Here is a 7,469-nt window from a genome sequence, read left to right as displayed (position 1 = left end):
AATCCTGGAGTGAGTAGGCATTCCCTTCTCCAGGGGATCTTCCTGACTCAGGGACTGAACCTGTGTCTCCTGCAGCTCCTGGATTGGCAGATGGATTCTTTACCACTGAGCCATCTGGGAAGCCCTTGTGTAACCTTGAGCAAGTTTTAACCTTCTGGTGTTCAGTGTTTTATTTTTAAAATTTTAATGTATGTGTTTGACTTAGTTGTTCTTTAAGGAGCTTTCAGTTTTGAAATTCAAGTGTCACCTCCTCAGGGAGCTCTCCTTAACTGCCCCATAGTCTCTCCTTCCTCTTTCTTCCCTTACCCTGTTTTAGCTTTCATCACAGGGTTTATCATTACTTGAAGTCATATCACAGATTTGGTGTTCCCTTTACTGTTGTTTTTGCAGTGCCTAAAACAGTGCTTAGTGCGTGGTGTTCACTTGGATCTTTGTTGAACAAACATGCTTTCTAGCAAACTGAGATGGATGACCACCCTCAGCACCTGCACAGGATCTTTCACAAAAATATGTACTTGATGCTAAAATTTTTAAAACTGCAAAAAGGAGACAAATGCTACATGTTCGACACCCACATGTTTCATAAACTTATCTTGGACGTAGCTGGCTTGGCATACTTGGCTTTAGGATAGGTATAAAAGTAAGCCTCAGAGATCCAGGACAGAGGGACAGTCTCAGGGTTTCTGACTTTCTATCTTCCATTTTTTTTTCCCCCAAGCTTGCAACCTGTAGTGATGCTGTAGCTTCATCTTATGGCACTTAGCTTTCCTTGCTTCATGGAAGTAGCATAGCCCTGTGTGTTTGTGTGCAGTTGCTCAGTCACTCAGTTGTGACTGACTCTGTGACGGCATGAACTGTAGCCCGCCAGGCTCATATTAAAATAATGTCCAACCTGTGCTAGACACATATCTCCAGGACTAACTTGTTTATGTCAGTTTTTCTAAACACATCTTTAAAATAACAGCCCCCTCCCCACTACATTTCTAGTTTGTGAATAAATTAGAATGTAAATCCTGGTTCAGTCTGGAAAGCCCACAGTCATTTCCTTCACTGTGCTCACATAGCTTATCTTTAAGTCATTATCAAACTGGTGGTTATGTGGGGGTCTGTTGGCAGAAAAGTGTTGAGACCTGTGAAAGATGAAAGTGCAGGGAGAGAGCTGAAGGCATCAGCAAAAGGTATGATGACAGGCAACTTTGTAATGATTACTTCTCAAAACTGGGAATTTTGTTTCTAGCGTCTGGTTCTGTGGAGTGTGGTTGCAGGTATTCCCACCTCCCTCCAGTCTCCAGTGTTTACGGAAGAAAGGAACTGTCTAAACCAGTCGATTCTAAAGGAGATCAGTCCTGGGTGTTCTTTGGAAGGAATGATGCTAAAGCTGAAACTCCAGTACTTTGGCCACCTCATGCGAAGAACTGACTCATTGGAAAAGACTGATGCTGGGAGGGATTGGGGGCAGGAGGAAAAGGGGACGACAAAGGATGAGATGGTTGGATGGCATCACCAACTCGATGGACATGAGTCTGAGTAAACTCCGGGAGTTGGTGATGGACAGGGAGGCCTGATGTGCTGCAACTCATGGGGTCTCAAAGAGTCGGACACGACTGAGCAACTTCGCTTTCTTTCTTTCTTTCTGTGTGAGCAGTTTTGGATGGAAGCTGAACACTCCTAGGAATTCAGAGCTTTCTTTCATGTGTTTGACAGTTACTTTCCCAAAGAAAGTATTTTCAAGTTCTGAAAAATTCAGACTGTGAGTCTGGGTCAGTTTGAATATTTGCCTCCACTCATACAATACCACATACTGGTAGTATTTGAATGATTAGTAGGCTGTCTGAGTAATGAATGTAGGCTGTCTGAGTAATCACTGAAATTGTAGGCAGAATTTTATGAATATTCAGTTCAGTTCAATAACTCAGTTGTGTCCGACTCTTTGTGACCCCATAGACTGTAGCATGCCAGGCTTCCCTGTCCATCACCAACTCTTGGAGTTTGCTCAAACTCTTGTCCTTTGAGTTGGTGATGCCATCCAACCATCTCATCTCTGTCATCCTCTTCTCCTCCTGCTTTCAATCTTTCCCAGCATCAGGGTCTTTTCAGTTATTCATATCAGGTGGCCTAAGTATTGGAGCTTCAGCTTCAGCATCAGTCCTTCCAATGAATATTAAGGACTGATTTCTTTTAGGATTGACTAGTTTGATCTCCTTGCAGTCCAATAGACTCTCAAAGAGTCTTCATTTCACAGCTTTCATTACATTCTCAAATGAATGCTTGAATGCTGTGGAGAGTCTAGTCTGTGTGAGAGCCGAGGGGAAATTTGAAGGCTTGTATTTTTAACCTCTAATGCAAATAAAGTTTGAAAAAAGACATTATAGTTCTGGGCATGAGACCCCTTGCCTATAAATGCAAAGACTGAATTAAGTCAGTGTTTTTCTAAACTTTGTTCACGTATATAGTCATTTATGTACAATTGCCTTTGTAATTGTTGCTGTATCCTACCCTAATCTGTCCGTGCTAAGTCATTTCAGTCATGTCTTAGACATTTCTGTCTAAGTCATTCAGTTTCTTTGCTACCCCATGGACTGTAGCCTGCCAGATTCCTCTGTCCATAGGATTCTCCAGGCAAGAATACTGAAGTGGGTTGTCATGCCCTTCTCCAGGGGATCGTCCCTACCCAGGGATCGAACTTGCATCTTTTATGTCTCCTGCATTGGCAGGTGGGTTCTTTACCACTAGTGCCACCAATCTGTACTATTTTTAATTTAAAATTTTTTAACACTTAAAAAGTCATATAAAGAAACAAATGTGAGTCAGTAGTTCAACTGAGGTAGGTGAGCATGGAGCCTATTATACAAAATTTATCTTAAAAGAAACTTCATTTTTGCATCTATAAATGAAAAATCATCATCACTTGATGTAAATACATTTATTCATGTGCTACATAAAAATTATTGTCTTGGGCTTCCCTGGTGGCTCAAATGGTAAAGAGTCTGCCTGCAATGTGTGAGACCCAGGTTTGATCCCTGGTTCAGGAAGATCCCTTGGAGAAGGGTATGGCAATTTAATCCAGTGTTCTTGCCTGAAATTCCCATTGACAGAGGAGCCTCATGGGCTACAGTCCATGGAGTCTCAAAGAATTGGACACGACTGAGCGACTAATACTTTCAGTTTCGCTTCTTTACACTGATGGCAGGCATGCCACATGTAAGACACATTGGTGTAATGCCAGGTGTTGGTGTAATGGGTCCATTGTGTTTACCATTCCAGATTTATTCCCAACCCTTCTCCACTCAGAAGGGCCTAGAAGACCCTTCCTTGACTTAAGGCATTGTGGAGAGCTCTGTGGTTTTATCCTCTGTAGGGCAGATATGATGGCTTCCCTGGTGACTCAATGGTAAAATATCTGCCTCCCATTTGGGAGCCGCAGGAGGCATGAATTCAATCCCTGGGGTGGGAGATACCCTGGATAAGGGTATGGCAATCCACTCCAGTATTCTTGCCCGGAAAATCCCATGGACAGAGGAACCTGGCGGACTACAGTCCATGGGGTTGCAAAGAGTTGGACACGACTGAATGACTTAGCAGTAGCAGGAGCAGGGCAGGTATAATGATGGAGGTTGCTGCTTTGGAATATCAATGGGAAATATAGGATTCTGAAATAATAGAGGCCAAGTCTCTCAGAGACAAGGAGGGTGCAATTACCACACTAAGTCACAGGATGGAATGGTAGTCAGGATGCTTTGACCAGCAGGGATATGTTGTGGTGACTAAAAGATCATCAGTCTCTAGAAAACAATCTATGGACATCCTGTTAAGGTGCTGCTTGGCATAAAAAGGTAAGTTTCTAGGTTCACTGAGCCTAACTCAAGTCACCACAGTAGAATTCACATTCCCTTACCTACTTCCCAGACCTGGAGCCCCTTATCTGAGGGGAGACAAGGTCTCTGTGAGAAAGACCGTGTATGTATATTATGGAAGTTTCCCTAGGTCTTCTCTGGAGAGACTAGAAGCAGTTTACTATGGTAACTGTATAGAGTGGAGTGGGGGAAGAGAAATACCCAGGCTTTCTTGAAGTTATTAGACAGTGGTTCTGAACCTGAAAAGCCTAACAGTTTGCCAATTAAAGCTTTGGAAATCAGACGAGAGACAGAATTGGTCCACATCCATCTAATAGTGGGGGGGGGGGGTGGTGTTCAATGACTCTATCTTGTGGTTACTTCCCCAGACCCAGAATGTATAGTCAGAGGAGATATGCCTAGTGATTGACAGAATTCCAGTGGAATTCATCTATAATGGTAGGACAGGCCAAGTGGAAGGAAGCTCCTAGAACTGTATTGCTTCCTCCAATCCCCTTGACAAGATGGTAAGACTTGTAGGGAGAATGATAGCAATTAGTATCACCACTGAAGGCTTGAGAGATAAAGGGAAGTGAAGATGACCTACCACATCCCCATTTAACTCAATTGTTTGGCTGATGCAAATGCTACATGGGTTATGGAGACACAGTGGATTATTGCAAAATCAATCAGGTGGTGATACCAGTTGTAGCTTGAGTTCTAGATGTGGTAGCTTTATTGGAATGAATTAGTATAGCCCATGGCATGTCATATGTGGTTATTGATCTGGCAGATGCTTTCTTTCTATTCCAATCAGTAAGAAAAATCAGAAACAATTTGCTTTTAAAGGGCAGGGACAATAAAGACTTAAACTGTCTTGCCCCAGGACTGTGTCACCTCTCTTGTAATCCATCATAAAATAGTCCTGAGCGTCCTTGATCATCTTCAAATCCACTGGAAACCATGCTAGTCCATTCCATTGAAAACACAATGCCACAAGTTTTGATTAGCATGAAGAATCAAGCCAGAAGGTGGAAGGTAAATACTGGAAAAGTTTATGGGGCTCCTGCCATTTCTAGAGGCCTAGGAGCATGGGACATGTCAAGATAGCTAAAGCAAAATGCAAGTTGAGGCAGCTTGCACCACTGGGCAAGATGAGAGAAGCACAATGCTTTGTTTTGTGTGTGTGTGTGTGTGTTTTAAGGACAACATACACTACATAGTGTATGGCTTGAAAGGTGGCCAGTTTTGAGTGGAACTTAGGTCAAGAAAGAAAATTAAAATACTTCTTTGAGCCCCTTTTTTTGGGGGGGGGGCAAGAATACTGGAGTGTGTTGCCATTCCCTTCTCCAGGAGATCTTCCCGACCCAGGGATTGAACTCCGGTCTCCTGCATTGTAGGCAGATGCTTTACTGTCTGAGCCATCAGGGAAATAGTCCCTTGGACTGCAAGGAGATCCAACCTAAAGGAGATCAGTCCTGGGTGTTCATTGGAAAGACTGATGCTAAAGCTGAAACTCCAATACTTTGGCCACCTCATGCGAAGAGTTGACTCACTGGAAAAGACCCTGATGCTGGGAGGGATTGGGGGCAGGAGGAGGGGGTGACAGAGGATGAGGTGGCTGGATGGCATCACTGACCTGATGGACATGAGTTTGAGTAAACTCTGGGAGTTGGTGATGGACGGGGAGGCCTTGTGTGCTGTGATTCATGGGGTCGCAAAGAGTCGGACACGACTGAGTGAACTGCACTAGGTCAAGAAAGGGGTACATACAGTAGCATAAGCTTCTGTGTCACATGTGCATTATGACATATGACTCAGGGGCCCATGGGAGTATCTGAGGCTTTATGGGACCTCTGAAAAGCCCTGACAGGAGAATAAGAGCGTGGAGCCTTAGGATTTTCTTTGTGAAAAGAAGTTCTTGCCTTGCTCCTGGACCCTAATAGACCCAATGTGCTGACTTGGGGATGCCAAGTGATTATGCTATTTGAGTTACTCATCCTGAATTAGGCGGTTTATGATCCGTTGAACCATAAAACAGTATAAACAGAAGTAATCCATAATAAATGAAAATAATCAGGTTATAGCAGATTCGAAGGCCTCAAGTAATTTGTGCAAGCAACAGGTTCAGACTTTCATATACTTCCTCTTTATAACTTGATGCCTTTCCCTCAATCCATACATCTGGTTTCACGGGGAGTTCTGTATGACTAGAATAAGCAGATATCCAGGTTTGCCCTAGGTAGTACTGGTTTATACCTGTTGTCTGCATTATTCATCATTCATGACACCACTTTTCATTGTCAAAAGTGTCCTAATTTGGAGAATCAATTATGACTAACGTATATATGATCAATTAATGGATAGGAAGGAGTGTGTGCCTGGTTTATGGATTTTTGTACTCTAGCATCAGCTGGAAGTGTACAGTAAATACCGCACAAGCCCACTGAGTAGACAGAACTCCAAATAGTATATCTGGTGTCTCTTATGTGTGGAAGGACAAATGGTTTGAGATATAGATCAATACCAACTCAGGGTCAACACCAGACTGGTCAGCTGCTCAAGGAGTCAGAAAGAACAAAACTGGACAATTACTAATAAGGATGTCTAGAAGGCAGGCTACTTAAATGTTTTAGAATGGGCTATAGTAGGAAGATATTTATTTCTTAGGTAAATGTCCAGTGGAGGGGAGTGATAGTGGAGGAAATTCTCAGTAATTAAGATGGCTCCTCCTGTGGGGTATATTGAACCCACCTTGGTGTTTGCTCATGGACTGGTGCTTGAAGTGACCATGGTGGTATGGTATCAAAAACCTGGTATCCTCCTTGTCAAAGTTGATCTAACTATTAACACAATTAAGTGCCCACCTGCCAATAGCAGAGACCAACTTTGAGCCTGTTATATGACAGTATTTATCAGGGAAACCAGCATATGTGATCTTGTAAATGCTTGCTCTGAATTCCAAAGAAGGACAAAAGGGGTAGGTATGGAGTGTGAATGGAACAGCACAGTTTCATCAGATCATGGGAATATTCCATTTACCCACTATTACTGAAGCTGTTTTGTTAGGTTCTCCTTATGAAAAGGATCAGTAGGAAAAGAAGGAAACTACTATGATGTGGCAATTTTGTTTGTGGACTTTATTTCATTTGGTTCTCACAGCAACCCTGTGGGGTGAGTTGCACTCTGACTCCCTTAGGGACAGGAAAACACAGGAGCAGAGAGACAAAGTCTCACTTTCAAAGACTCATAGATAATAGATGTGATGTCAAGGTTTGAACTCATACCTGTCTTTAATGGCATTGGTTTCTAGGAGACTGGAATGCTAAGGTTGGTCTCAGTGGGTGTCTGCTGGCTACCATGGCTGTCATTCTCTTATCCTTGCACTTTTGCCAGAGCCACTATGGGACACAAACTGAATTTTTATCCCCTGCATCTCTCCTTCAGCTTCAACCCATGGAGTGGGGGTGAGCCTAGCTCACCTGAAGAGAGGGAGGAAATAAGAGCTCTGCCTGAAGAGAGGGAGGATATAAGAAGTGGCTGCATGGTCCTGTTAAGGCTCTTGAAATAGCCCAGGTGAGGAGGCATCTCAGGGCTCTTTTCCTTGGCTTATTCTCCAAAATCTCCACAAGAGAT

At 43.2% G+C, this 7,469-nt stretch overlaps 1 long non-coding RNA gene across 1 annotated transcript in view; it reads left to right on the top strand.

Moving 5' to 3' along the window:
* The first annotated feature begins 5,385 nt into the window (after window positions 1–5,385).
* Window positions 5,386–7,469, top strand: part of LOC112447096 (uncharacterized) — a 42,815-nt gene continuing 40,731 nt past the window's right edge. Inside the window, exon 1 of the long non-coding RNA XR_009494913.1 lies at window positions 5,386–7,409. This is a non-coding gene — a long non-coding RNA (uncharacterized lncRNA). The remainder of the gene's footprint in view (window positions 7,410–7,469) is intronic.

Source organism: Bos taurus, chromosome 6 (assembly GCF_002263795.3).
Source record: "Bos taurus isolate L1 Dominette 01449 registration number 42190680 breed Hereford chromosome 6, ARS-UCD2.0, whole genome shotgun sequence".
Lineage (NCBI taxonomy): Eukaryota > Metazoa > Chordata > Mammalia > Artiodactyla > Bovidae > Bos > Bos taurus.
Note: the sequence above shows the minus strand (reverse complement) of the source record. Positions and strands in the feature narration are given on the sequence as shown.